Consider the following 14,534-nt stretch of genomic DNA (forward strand, 5'->3'; position numbering starts at 1 on the left):
GATTCAAAAACTAAATCACCGAACCGATTTTGATAAAAATTTCTATAGAATCAATCTGAAAAAATATCCTTTCTGATAAAAAAAAATGAATTTTCCAAATCGGTCTACAACTCACGGAGTTATGAGGTAACAAACATAAACAAAAAAATCACCAAAATGAGAGACTTCTTCTTTCTTTGAAATAGGCTGTAAATTTTTAAGAAATCGATATTTTCAACCTGTGCTCGATTTTATCGTCTAAAATAAATAATGCAATCATTAATTGCATTAGCGGACAGTACTTAAACATGCGAAGATCTCCCTCGACTGTGATCAGACAAATGGAGATTGAAATAGTAATTTTCTCCCTGAAGTTAATCTTCGAGGAGGGTGAGCAGATTACACGGGCCAAGGTTCGCTCCCCAACGTGTCGCTGTCATAAACGTCAAGATAACTTTGTTACACCGTACATTTGTTGTGGGGTCGTCTTCACGGGACTAGATAAGGTGTAAGCTAGATGATCATTCCGATTTATTACGTTATTATTTAAAACTTCTGGCAGATTCGCCTGCACTAAACTATTAACTCGGGGGGAAACGATTGTTGGTAATGCGGACTACTAGATCCATTGTTAACAATATATCTTATCAGGTCGACCTTCCATGGTCTCCACGGGGAACATGACCTGATACCTTTTTTTTTATCGTCTGTAAAATGCTTTATGCAGGCCCATACACCTTGTGGGAGGTGAATGGGTACTGTGGGAATCCCCCCGTAAGGTGGGGGTGTACCCACCAAAAACCAGACGATATACCCTCGAGGTGCCATGTTGGAGACATGGGTTCGCTTTCGCACTCACCACATCTCCGACGGTAGCAACCCGCCCCCAGATGGTAAAAGCAGGTCTCCTCTCTCAAGATATGACCTGATACCTGGAAACTCTAGTGCTAAATTGCAAGTGTATTCGTCACGACGAGCTAACTGACCTGCTCTTTCATTTTCATTAATCATCCCTCACTGATGCCCCGCCGTTGTATACCGATAGCGCGGGCGGGGTTACCATTTTATTATCATCCATTAAAAAAAAAGCACCATTAACTCACGTTATAGTTATTATTCATGCAACCAAAGCCGCTCGGCGATCAAAATACACGGAGGTGATGACTTGATGACACGTACGGAGGTCAGCAGTAACACAAATTAATATGTTTGGTGTCAGAACTTTCCACCTCGTGAGCACTAAGATTTTAAAACCAGAAAATGGTCTTTGAATAATCAAATTTATTCTTAAGAGGGTTCATAACTTTTTATTAACTTTGTATTTAATATATAAAATTCTCGTGTCGCGGTGTTTGTTACCAAACTCCTCCGAAACGGCTTTACCGATTTTTATGAAATTTTGTCTATATATCGGGTAGGTCTGAGAATCGGCCAACATCTATTTTTCATACCCCTCAATAATAAGGGCGACCCATCCCCTAAAATTTTTTTTAAATGTTTGACAATTTTTTTTTATTTTATTACGATTAAGCATGTAAAATACATACAAATTCAAATTTTCACGCTTTTACGATCAATCCCTGTTTTTTAATCGCGATTTTTATATACCGCAATAGGGTTAAAAGATGGCAATCGAATATAATAATTGTAGTACGAGAAAATTTCATGTACGAGTATAGTTCTCGAAATAATGTATATGGTAAAACAACGTTTACCGAGTCAGCTAGTTATTCTATAAGTGGTGCAATAAAGAGTAAATAAATAAATGTATATATCTCTATATGTCAGCCGAGCACTCAATATACGAGTACTACCATGGCTAAATCACCTTTCTAAATTACACGACGCAGGCTTGCATACTTGGCATTAGTGTGTTACTTCGTAGTGTTAATCATCCATGTAATAGTGTTTTTGGTAAATAAATATATATTTATTTATTTTATTTATTCATCAGTACAAATATGTGTACATGGCGGACTTAATGCTAAAAGCACTCTCTCCCAGTCAACCATAGGCAAGTGTCAGAATACTCGAATGCGGTACTACTAATTATTGATATACATACATACTAAAATAACATATATAAATGAATAAATATATATGAATAACAAATATACTTACACATATATGATATATACTTCTATTATACACGAATTTGGGAATAATATAAAGCACTTACTGCTCGGATAAAAATAAAAAGTGAGCGTGAACGCTTTTTTTGAAAGACGGTTTAGTCGGTAGTCTCTTAATGGCATCAGGAAGCGCGTTCCAGAGTCGTGAAGAATGTAGGAGAAAAGAGAGAATATTAATTTAATTTCATATCAAATAACTTTTGTTTCCCGAAGTGTGGCAACATCACTGTCAACTTTCAAAAACAATTCAACATTGTTTAATTTTCTGACTGATCATTTAAAATATGCTGTGCTAGCGAAATAAAACTTTAAATATAGAACACATTATATATAAATCTACAATAAAAACTTTGGAATTACTTCATATTTTGCTACATTTTCGTAATCAAAATACAAATTTGTAGTGACAGCTTATTAAGAATATTATTACATGATTAACGTTTTAGATCGCTAGCAGAGCAGTTTTCAATTTTTTTTATACAACTTAGAATGGCAAACAAGCTGACGGCCTACCTGATGGAAAGTGGTAACCGTCGCCTATAGACATGAGCAGTACCATGGACATAACAGAGTATACTGATTCGCCCATGTTACCCCCCATGCGTTGCCATTTCTCAGGACTCAGGTGTTATTCCTCTGTACCCAGTAAATTTACGCCATATCCCACCCTTCAAACCGAAACACAGCCATGCAAACACAAATGCTTCACGGTAGAAACACGAATGGGACAGAGGTAGCCAAGCAATCGACTTTTGTACAAAATCTCCCTCTGGTAAAATAGCCACTAAAATGAATGAATGAAAACTCTTTATTGTTCCCATCAAAGAACGGTATAAATTATAAAGATTAACAATATGTACACAAACAAAATGAATAATTAATTACATAAACGTTATTACATAAGAGCAAGACAAAGAGGCAACAATGGGCGGCCTTATCGCTAAATAACGATCTTCTAGGCATACCTTAGAGTGGAGAGGAATAAATAAGATGTTTAATAATTTTTAAAAATTGACAAATATTTGCGACGTTGCCACTTAGTTTTGAATACTCTGAAATAGACTGATCTATTATTATGCAATTGACAAATTACTTTGTATATAGATTTAATTCTTTTGCGTATAATCATAATCGTGGTTTTAGCACACGTAAAAACAAACATAGATCTATCGAAAATCTAATTGGGCAATCGGCCACTTAATTACTGTTCTTTTGACGCATAGAAAACAGTGATTATGAGGCGAATTGTTTATTTAACTCCTTATTGCACCAGAAACATAAAAATATACAATGACAATTAAACAATTCAAGTGAAATACAGTAACATAAAGTATATATATTAAAATATATACATAAAGGCACAAAAGGCGGTCTTATCGCTAGGGCAATCTCTTACAAACAACCTTTAGTTTTAACTTTAGTTTTTCCTTTAGGAGAACATATAGAAGTGGGTAGGTGGCGAAAGTATGAATTAATAATTTTACACACATAAAATACAAAAAACTTATACTGCACAATTAACGAATTATTTTCAATTTTTATTTATTTATTCAGGTTTACCAACAATTGTACTACCACAAGGGTAGACATAATAATTTTCTATGACAGAAAAACAACGAGATTCAAATAAAGCTTTGCAACTACGAGTCGATCGATGGCTTCTATCATTAGCACCCCATCGGTGATAGATCGAAAACTATTCATAAGTGCTCACACTCGATTCCGGGGGCAGGAAACGGAGGGAGCGCTCCGGGACCACGTCGAAAAATGACTGTGAATTGACACGTCGCTTTAGCAATGACGTCAATTTGTTACTGCTGCGACATGCTGACGGGTGAAAGGGGTAAACATTATCGTTTGATATTGAGTATTGTCTCATGTTCGTGCATTTCTCATGTGCATTCATTATGGTATTTAAATTTTGAACGGAATCGATAGAAAGTAAGATCATTTTTTAAGTGAGGTACCTAGGAATTTAGGTATATTTAAGACGAATTTCATATCTGTAGATAATGAAAATTTTATCAAATATTTATTACGGCTTACAAGGCACAGGTTACCCTAATTTGTAAGCTAGGGCAAAAAAATATGTAACGTGCATATAGGGTGTATTTGTTAATAAAGTTTTATTATTATTAAAAAAAAAATTGAATCACGTAAAATTCTTTATACGCGTTTTCACTATTAGCGGATTAAAAAATTGCGACCCAATTCCTATATTCGCGGCTAAAGAGTTTTCTTTATTCACGGATCTAATCGGTGCATATTAATAGAAAGGATTCAGTGTCCTTTGTAAAGGCGTCGGCAAAAGAAGTAATAAAAAAGTTTTATTAAAGATTGTGTTTCACAAAAAAAAAAAACAGACTTCAATTGTGACAAAACCAGTAATGTTGGTCTAAAAATTAAACTACTCAAAAAATTTTGATATAACTTCTATGGGACCAATCTGTAAGTATGTATATGCTTCAGACAAAAAAAAATACAAATCTGTTTACAACTGACGGAGATATGAGGTAACAAACATAAAAAAAATACAAACTTATTGAGAACCTCCTTGAAAATAGATATAGGTAAATAGATATCGATTTTAAAGCACCATTTCTCTAAACCTAACTTAAAAACAAAATTTCTAATTTGATATCACAGCGGTTTTTTTATTCTAAAGACCAATACGAACAAAATTTTTAATAAATTTAAGTCAAACTTATATAATATATAAATTTATTTATAATGCTACATAAAACAGCACTTATTTATAATGCTGTTTTATGTATAACATTTATTTATAATGCTACATAATTTTGTGAAACTATCAAATTAAAATATAAAGAGATAACGGTAGAGTAATGGCGCATCAGAATCGGGCGCATTATAATTTGTAATATAAATGATTCTAATCATATTTTATGTTTAACACTAAACTTACCAAGCGCAATCAAATGACCATTTTTGAAATTTAGTTTAGAAATTTTCATGTATAACGTCACTACGTTTCATCATGTAACTTCAGGGGGCATCATGGGCGATACAGTATACTCTGTTATGTCCATGGTACTGCTCATGTCTATAGGCGACGGTTACCACTTTCCATCAGGTGGGCCGTCAGCTTGTTTGCCATTCTAAGTTGTATAAAAAAAAATACTTTTCCTGTAATATACATACAAGCCATTTTTCAATATTTACAACTTACTATTATTTACTTGTTTACTATCCAATTGCCTAAAATCTCTTTTATATTAAGATACATACTATATTTTAAAGCAGTAATTGACCACTCATGGTAGGATTAGGTATGTATGAAATGTCGGTAGATTTAGTGTTAAAAACAGCATTTTTTTTTTAATGGATGATAATGGTAACCCCACCCGCGCCATCAGTATGGTTTCCAGGGGGAAACACGCGGAGGTTGACCTAATAAGGCATATTGTTAGCAATGGGGCTATCAAACTCCGTTGCTAACAATCCCTTTCCCTCCCTAAAAAAAAAACAGCATTGCGGCTCAGAGGAAATTATTAAATCGACTTCAAATTTAATTGAGAAAAACACGTGACCGTAGGAGCACGTTTGAGCGTAGGTCGGGGATTGGGAGTCGACCGAACCCTATGGCGCCCCGATATCGATCCGGATACCGACGCAATTGCAGCGCACTCACCGGAAATAAGGAAAAATAAAGAATAAGGGTGCGAATGTTTTGGCATTTTTAAAGGGCGTTCGCTGGTGCCCCGTGACCGGTCTAGCTGTTTTATAGCCTCGCTATATAGAATAATTGCTACCCATTAAAATGTATGATCATAACTTGTAATGCAGTTATAAAGGCACTGTAGGCATTTGCTCGTCAGTGAGCTACTAAAATGAACCTAGCTAGTGCAGAATTTGGTTGTATTTTGTTGTTTTTTTTATAACACTGAGGTGGCAAACAAGTGTATCACTTAATGGTAAGCGGTTACCGTAGCCTATGAACGCCTCCAGGGGCATTATGCGCGCGTTGCCGACCTTGAAGTAACATCTTTATACCTTTTTTGAAGAAGGCCGTAGTCTCTTGAAAAAACCTCGACAGGGAGCTCATGTTACGTTTGTTACCTTACATCCATGTCATTTATAAACCAGTTTAATTATAATTTTTTTTTTCTTTATTTAACACAAAAAATCTTAACTTATTGTTTAAACGAATGTTACTTCTGAAGTCATTTGGTCTTTGCCATCAGCCATTACCTTGAGTGACCCTTTTGTTCTAGATGTTCCTATTTACACGTTAATATTTAGATTTTAATTTACTATAAATGACTTTATTACACGTAGCCTTGTTTACATTACACATTTTAGGTTCAGCGGGTATACCCGCTGAACCTAAAATGTGTAATGTAAACAACCGCGGAATTTCATTTCATGGTATACCATGAAATGAAATTCCGAAATTTCGGACTCTATTTCGTGTTTTTGTTTATACCAAAATCGGACCAATAAATGGAGTTTAACATTTCGTTCGTCATACATCCTATCATAAAAGTGCAAAGGAACAATATTTTAACATTTTTAATATTTCCAAACGGCATGTACGTATTATGTAATTTTAACATCAAATTTATGTTTCGTATGGCTCCGAAATTTCGGAAAACATTTCATGGTAGGCCCTCTGAGATCACGCGTTTTGCAACTTTCCGTCAACTGGGAAAGAGTTCTCTGAAAACTATAACTTTTTTTTAATAAAAAGTATATCATTTTATATATATATATATATAAAAAAAAATTAGTTTACAACTGAGAGATTTATGAGGTAACAAGCATAAAAAAATACAAGCTCGCCTGTTGTACATCTTTATTTTATATATATATATATATATATTATATGTTGTAATTTTTTGTGTACAATAAAGAATAAATAAATAAACGAATTGAGAACTTGCTTCTTTTTGAAGTCGGTTAAAAAAAGCAATATTTATATATATAATTAATAGTTCATAAAATTCCAGTTGCACTTTTTTACATTTTTACATATTTATTTAGTTAATTCAACTCTTACCTTTCAAGATAAGTCGGCGCGAGAGCCATCGGAACACCTCCAGGATTCCCCGTTTATGTATTATTCTGCGAAACAAAATTTCTGATGATAAAACATACTTTCCATAACTTTATTGTATTTTTAGAGAAAACAATAAAAAAAAAGGTCTGTACAGATCCAACGGCATTTTTTTAATGGGTGATAATGGAATGGTAACGAGCCTGCGCTATCGGTATACCCTGGCGAGGCACCGGTGAGGGATGATAGGTGATGATGAAAGCAGGTCAGTTAGCCTACCATGATGAATTCGACAAGAACTAACCATGATGGTTTCCAGGCAGAACCGCGTGGAGGTTGACCTGAGAGGGTATATTGCCAGCAATGGGGCTATTAGACCTCATTACTAACAATCCCTTTTTTTGCATTTTATTATAACGATATTATGTTTTTAATTATATAAGTTACTAGCTGCAAACCGCGGCTTCACTCGCGTGAATCATTACATAAAGATAGGATATACCTTTTAGCAAATTACATTCAAATCCGTACAGTAGTTTTTGCATGAAAGAGTAATAAACCTCCATTCATTCATCGTTACAAAGTTTTACATTTAAAATATTAATAGGATCAGAAACTGCAAGATATACATTTTATAAGTTGAAAAGACATTATGAAGGCAGAAAGTACATATTTCGGACCCTTATGGAACTGAAGGTGCTTACCTGAAGCTGTGAAGTCGGGAGGGGGCGGGGTGCGGGGCGCCTCAGAGAGCCGCACCAGCGCCATCTGCCCCCGCCTGTAGATATTAGCAAAATTGTTACAGAAATTCTTTAGAAAAAAATAATTAACGATCATTATTAATTGGTAGTCTCTTTAGTTGATAGTTTTTTTTTTTTATCGGTGATAATGGAATGGTACCCGCACCTGCGCTATCGGTATACGCTGGCGGAGCACCAGTGAGGGATAAATAGCGAGGATGCAAAGCCAGGTCAGTTGGCGCGTCATGATGAATTCAACGATAAATTAGTCACGATAGTTTGCAGGGGGGACCTCGTGGAGGTCGACCTGATAGGGTATATTAATAGCAATGGAGACTAACCTTCCCATTACTAACAATTCCTTCTCCCCTTGTTTTCGTCTTTTTTAATGGATGATAATGAAATGGTAACCCCGTTCGCGCTATCGGTATACACTAGCGGGGCACCAGTGAAGGATCATAGGTGACGATGAAAGCAGGTCAGTTAGTCCATCGTGATGAATTCCACTAGAATTAATCATGATGGTTAGGGGAGAAAGGAATTATTAGTAATGGAGACTGAGAATCCCATTGCTAGCAATATACCCAACCAGGTCGACCTCCTCGCGGTTCTCTCTGGAAACTATCATGGTTAATTTCTGATGAATTCATCATGATGGACTAAATGGCCTGTTTTCATTCTCATCTATCACCCCTCACTGGTGCTCCGCCAGCGTATCCCGTTAGCGCAGGCGGGGTTACCATACCATTTTCATCCATCAAAAAAAATCACGATGGTTTCCAGGACAAACCGCGTGGAGGTCGACCTGATAGGGTGTATTGTTAGTAATGGGGTCAGTTAGACCCTGTTTTCATTCAGAGGAATAACACCCGAGTCCTCAGGAATGGCAACGCATGGGGGTATCATGGACGAAACAGTATACTCTGTTATGTCCATGATACTGCTCATGTCTATAGGCGACGGTTACCACTTTCCATCAGGTGGACCATCAGCTTGGTTGCCATTCTAAGTTGTATAAAAAAAAAGACAAAGTCGCGAGTAAAAACCAGTTGTAACAATTTTATACGGTCAATTGGACGAAGTCGCGGGAGAAAAGAGATATAACGAAGACATTTACGCGCTTGGTATCATTAGCATAATTTAAGACCATGTTTCGTTTCCGTATAACATTACTCATCCATGCATCGTGAAAAAGATTACAGGTTTGTCTCGTAAAGTTACGCCGGCTCGTGGCTACGTTTCCGTGAATACGGTCAAACTCGTTTGTGGCCGTTGTGGCCGCAAATCGTTAATAACGATTAACAAACTTCAAAGTGGCGTAAATAAGATATTACAGGGGTATATATTGGGCGCCTATAACATTTAGAACGACGCTTTTGTATATTTTGTAGTCAAAACTCTTAAACCAGTAACTCTTGAACCAAAAGTACTATTGACTAGCAAAATCAGTCAAAAGTACTTTTTTTTTTAATGGGTGATAATGGAATGGTAACCCCACCCGCGCTATCGGAATATACCGGCGGGGCACGAGTGAAGGATGAAGCAGGTCAGTTAGCCCATCGTGACGAATTCAACGAGAATTGTTCACGATGGATTCCAGGGGGAACCACTTGGAGGTCGACCTATTAGGGCATATTGCTGGCAATGAGGCTGTCAAACTCCATTGCCAACAATCCTTTTCCCCCCAGTCAAAAGTACTTTTGACCGTATGCTTTAGTCAATAATACTTTTACTAAAATAACAGTTAAAAGTTCCTAACCTAACCGCAAATTTGCGGGGGGAAAGGGATTGTTAGTAATGGAAGTCAAAAAGCTCCATTACTAGCAATATACCCTGTCAGGTCGACCTCCACGTGGTTCCCACTAGAAACCATCGTCGTTGAATTCATCAGGATGGGCTAACTGACCTGCTTGCATCCTCTTTAGTCATCTATCACTGGTGCCTGTGGTGGTTACCATACCACTATCACCCATTAAGAAAAAACCGCAAATTTGCAGGCAAAAGTACTAATAACCAATAATTTTCAGCCAAAACCACTTTTGACCAACCTGTTCAGTCAAAAGTACTTTTGATTGATTTTGCTTGTCAATAGTACTTTTGACTGGTTAAGAGTTTTTTTTTATCGGTGAAGATGGAATGGTAACTCCGCCTGCGCTATCGGTATACGCTGACGGGGCACCAGTGAAGGGTGACAAATGAGGATGATGGCAGGTCAGTTGGCCCATAGTGACAAATTGAATAAGAATTAACCACTATGGTTTCCAGGGGGAACCGCGTGGAGGTCGACCTGATAGGGTGTATTGTTAGCAATGACATTGTTAAATCTCATTACTAACAATCACTTTCCCCCCATTGGTTAAGAGTTTTGACTACAAAATATAAATGACGGGAAAATTAAAATACAAGGGATATAGTGAAATAATAATTTCATTAGACACAGCGCCATCTAGTTAACTATTAGTTGAGCTTGTAGTATGGATATAAAATGATTTGATTCTAACATTTAAAAACGCAACAAAATAAGAATTAGTCAAATAGGTACAGCTGTTCTTAATTCATGTGCTTACATATATACAGCTATTGATTTTTATTTATATAGTGATAAAAATAGAATAGAAGAGGCAAAATGTTGGGCCACCTTATACGACATGACGATTTTTTTAAGAGCATAGTAGAAGGAAAGATAGAGGGCAAAAGAGGAAGAGGAAGACTGAGGATTAACTACATGGGACAGATAAAGGAAACACTAGGCGTCATGTTGTATAGGGAGATAAAGGATATGGCCTGGGATAGAGCTGGCTGGAGGAAGATGCATGAATTAGTTGCACCGACAAAAGGAAACTCTTAAATGATAAAAGAAGAGAGTTATATCTAAAATAATACTGCAATCGATTGGTGTCTGCATATATAAAATTATTTAAAAACTTACAAATATACGAATAGAAATTTCACACAAACGCAGAAGTTAGTCTTCAACATCTTAAGCACATTTCGTCGCAATTGACCGTGTTTTTATCGTTTTAGACAAACAGACAAACTGTCGCAATGGTGGTATAAAAATAAAAAATCTCCAGCAAACAGCAGCAATGGGATATTTCTAGCAACGCTGTGACGCATGGATTGACAGACAAATTAATTAAGCCCTCTGGAAAACTTCGCGCGTCATTATATTAATAGTTTCTTTTTCTCAGTTGTTTCCATAAATTGTTTCTCATTTTTAAATAGCATAAAAAAAAGTTTGTCTATTTCGCTGGTTACTTCTTCTAAGCTATGCAACAATTTTGATATAAATTTTATTGTAATATAGACAATTTTTACCTACGACCGGGACATAAAGTAACCTATGTTTTCCTTCATCGAAGGCCGTAGCTATACCCAAGTTTAAGGTAGGGCAAAAGAACTTTTTGGTAAGGCAGAAGCCATAATTAAGTGACTTTGATAAAGCAAATCTGTTTAAATCTTGGGGCCTTTCATTTTAAGGTAGGGTATTGAAACTATTAAGGTAGAGCATTGCCCCTCAATGCCTCCCTCCCCCATTAGCTACAGCCATGTCTCCATCCCATATAGTATATGTACCTTTTCCAAATTTCAAAGTAATTGGTTAAGCTGTGAAGCTGCAAAGAGGTAACAAAACACCAACAAATAAATTCCCCTTTATCTTATAATTAGTAAGGACTTTTTTATAGAAGGTAAAGTATACACAATACATCCTAATAAAACTTTTAGAGAAGTCACACCTGTGTGTGACATTATTAATCTATAAAAATAAAAACTGTTGATATTTACATTATTGGGCTAAAGAACTGATTCAAAGATTTGAATTTAGGGTGAGAGTGGGGAGAGGAGTTGGACAAAGTCATATATGTATGTATAACAGAGGCATATCTCTATATTCTGTTATTGTTTTATTTTTTACCATTGTTTAACGCGTTTGGCGTTCCATTGTTTCTGCCTACCCTAATGGGAGACAGGCGCGACAGATATGTATGTATGTATGTTTAACTCATTTTTTTATTCAAATAACTTCAAAAAGAAAAAGATTCTTAATTCAATTACATATTTCTTAATTAGGCACTTCATAATTTCATCAGTTATAAAGTGATGTGCAACTTTATTTTTTTATCTGAAGGGATATACTTACAGATGAGTTCCATAGATATTTTATCAAAATCGGTTCAGTAGTTAAGTTTTGAAATCAAAATCAATAGTTTTACCAAAATTATAACATTTTTATTTGTGGAAACACTCTTAAATTATTTACATTGCTAATCTTTATATTTTTAAACAACATATGGAATAAATTCAATTTCATTATTGAATAAAGACATTAAGAAAGGTTTATTTTTTTATAAATGGGGAATAACTTAAGATAAGAGGGGATTTATTTAAATATTGTCTATAATCAGTAATCAAAGATTAATTAATCCTTATCCATTTAAATATTATAAAAGTCAAAGTCCACAGATTTGATTAGATTTTTTTTTAAATATATATCACATAGTGCTAACTGGTTCCAAACTTATGGGTACTAGATAATCTAAAAGTTACTTTTTCTATACAACTTAGAATGGCAAACAAGCTGACGGCCCCCCTGATGGAAAATTGTAACAGTCACCTATAGACATGAGCAGTACCATCGACATAACAGAGTATACTGTTTCACCCATGATACCCCCCATGCATTGCCATTCCTGAGGACTCAGGTGTTATTTCTCTATACCCTCAAAATTTACACCATATCCCACCCTTCAAACCGAAACACAGCCATGCAAACATAGCTGCTTTACAGTTGAAACACAAATGGGACAGAGGTACCCAAGCAAACAACTTTTTTACAACGTGCCCCTCTGGTAAATATACCATCCTCATATCATCTAGACCAATAGAAACATATTTGTGAATACAGATGTTTATGGTGTAAAATTGGAATTGTTAGTAGAACATAAAATATTATATAGTATGGCTGTATACTATTTAGTGGATGCAAGTGGCTCAGGATCATTCTTTACGGTTGTATATGGGGGGGAGGCCTACATTCAGCAGTGGACAGATCATGGCTCAGTTGATAATGATGAAAGCTGCATAACACTATTAGGATAGAAATGTTTTGAATGAAAAATTCAACAAAACAAACAAGGAAAAAAATTATGAGCCCTCCTCACCAATTCATACATATTGTTCAAAAGTTATTTTGTTTATCACATTTCATCCATGTTTCTTAGAAGAAATTTTTTAATTTTCTGGTTTAATATTCCCATCAAAGGTTGCTCATTTCAATTTGATCTTGCATTGTTAAGGATCAAATCCATAACTATCAAGAGGCAGTAACTTTGCTGTTATAGCATTAAACCATTGACCTTACCTAGATAAAAATTTTAATTAATAGGCTTAGGGTATGTGATATTAATATAAAATATTATGCATGTCTTTACAAGTGACATGAAGCTTTAACACTTATTGCAATAAAATAACTAAAAACTTAAATATATTCATAACCATGTATAGTCAAATAATAGGATAATCATAGGCATTTGTTAACTGTTACCACTGTGATGAAAGTAATACTTGACATACCTACATTTTGCAGAGCATAATAGAATTTAGCATAACAATGGCCTTAGTATTTAATTATTAAATTATCTACTATCATACCAAGTAGATGAGTAATAGAAAACAGAAGAATTTACTAGATACATAATTAATGTCTTAGGGAAGAGAAATAAATCAGGTTCACACTTATAGTGGGCATGGTTAATGTTAGAAGTGTAATCAACCAAATCATAAATCCAAAAGTAAATGGAGGTGGATACTAATATTTGGTGAATTTGTATGACTAAATAGATTACTAAAAATTTATAGTTGAGACAAAAAACATGACATTTTGGTATTGGTTTTCCATTGTTTTTACCCACTCTTATAGAAGACTTTTATTTCTATTCACTTTTGCAGAGGACATGTACGATATATAAGATTGTAAATAATAATTAAGTTCATATGTGGTAAAAAAATATATACAAATCAGAAAAGATTTATTGTTTTACATTGAAGTTACTGTACTTTCTGCCACAGATCGAAGGCGAAAAGGTTATGCAGATAAGGTACATAATTTATCGATACAATGAAGGTAGAAGTAATAACTAGATATCTATTTACAAGAAACACATATACCTAAAGTCAAATATTACTCGCCTAATTACAACAGGACTTACCATTAATATTTTAATATAACAGGAAAAATACGTTATTTTATTGAAACAAAAAGAATAAACGATAAATTGCCAAAAATAACGATCTTACATTCCGTGACATTAGCAGCAACAAAATGCTAATCACAGGAAAATTGATATGCAATCGAAAAATGGTTATTACGTGATAGAAACAAAAACCATTAACTCACCAATATCATAGTTTTAAATACCGGTTACACTTTTCAATTACAATTATCAACAAAAATATCATAACAAATCTCCCACGCACAACCGTCGAAGAATTCGCAATTTTGTCTTTAGTGTTGTACTCTCTTTTGAATACCATTGATTGTCACTATAATCAAACATACACAATCAAAAAGTAGTTATATATCATAATAATAAAAATAATCAATACAACACAAAAATATGAATGAATGGAATATATTAAAAAAAAAACTTTTTAAATATTTATTGT

The 14,534-nt window shown here is 34.7% G+C and overlaps 1 protein-coding gene across 1 annotated transcript in view; it reads right to left on the reverse strand.

Moving 5' to 3' along the window:
• LOC113522313 (adenomatous polyposis coli protein-like) overlaps window positions 1-14,388 on the reverse strand; it is a 74,651-nt gene extending 60,263 nt beyond the window's left edge. Inside the window, exons 1-3 of the mRNA XM_052902222.1 lie at window positions 14,266-14,388; window positions 7,833-7,906; window positions 7,132-7,196 (exon numbers count right to left, since the gene is read on the reverse strand). The gene's annotated coding sequence lies outside the window, so the exon portion shown is untranslated. The remainder of the gene's footprint in view (window positions 1-7,131; window positions 7,197-7,832; window positions 7,907-14,265) is intronic.
• Window positions 14,389-14,534: the final 146 nt, after the last annotated feature.

The sequence above is a fragment of the Galleria mellonella genome, unplaced genomic scaffold (assembly GCF_026898425.1).
Source record: "Galleria mellonella isolate WM207_F2 unplaced genomic scaffold, CSIRO_AGI_GalMel_v1 utg874, whole genome shotgun sequence".
Taxonomy (NCBI): Eukaryota; Metazoa; Arthropoda; class Insecta; order Lepidoptera; family Pyralidae; genus Galleria; species Galleria mellonella.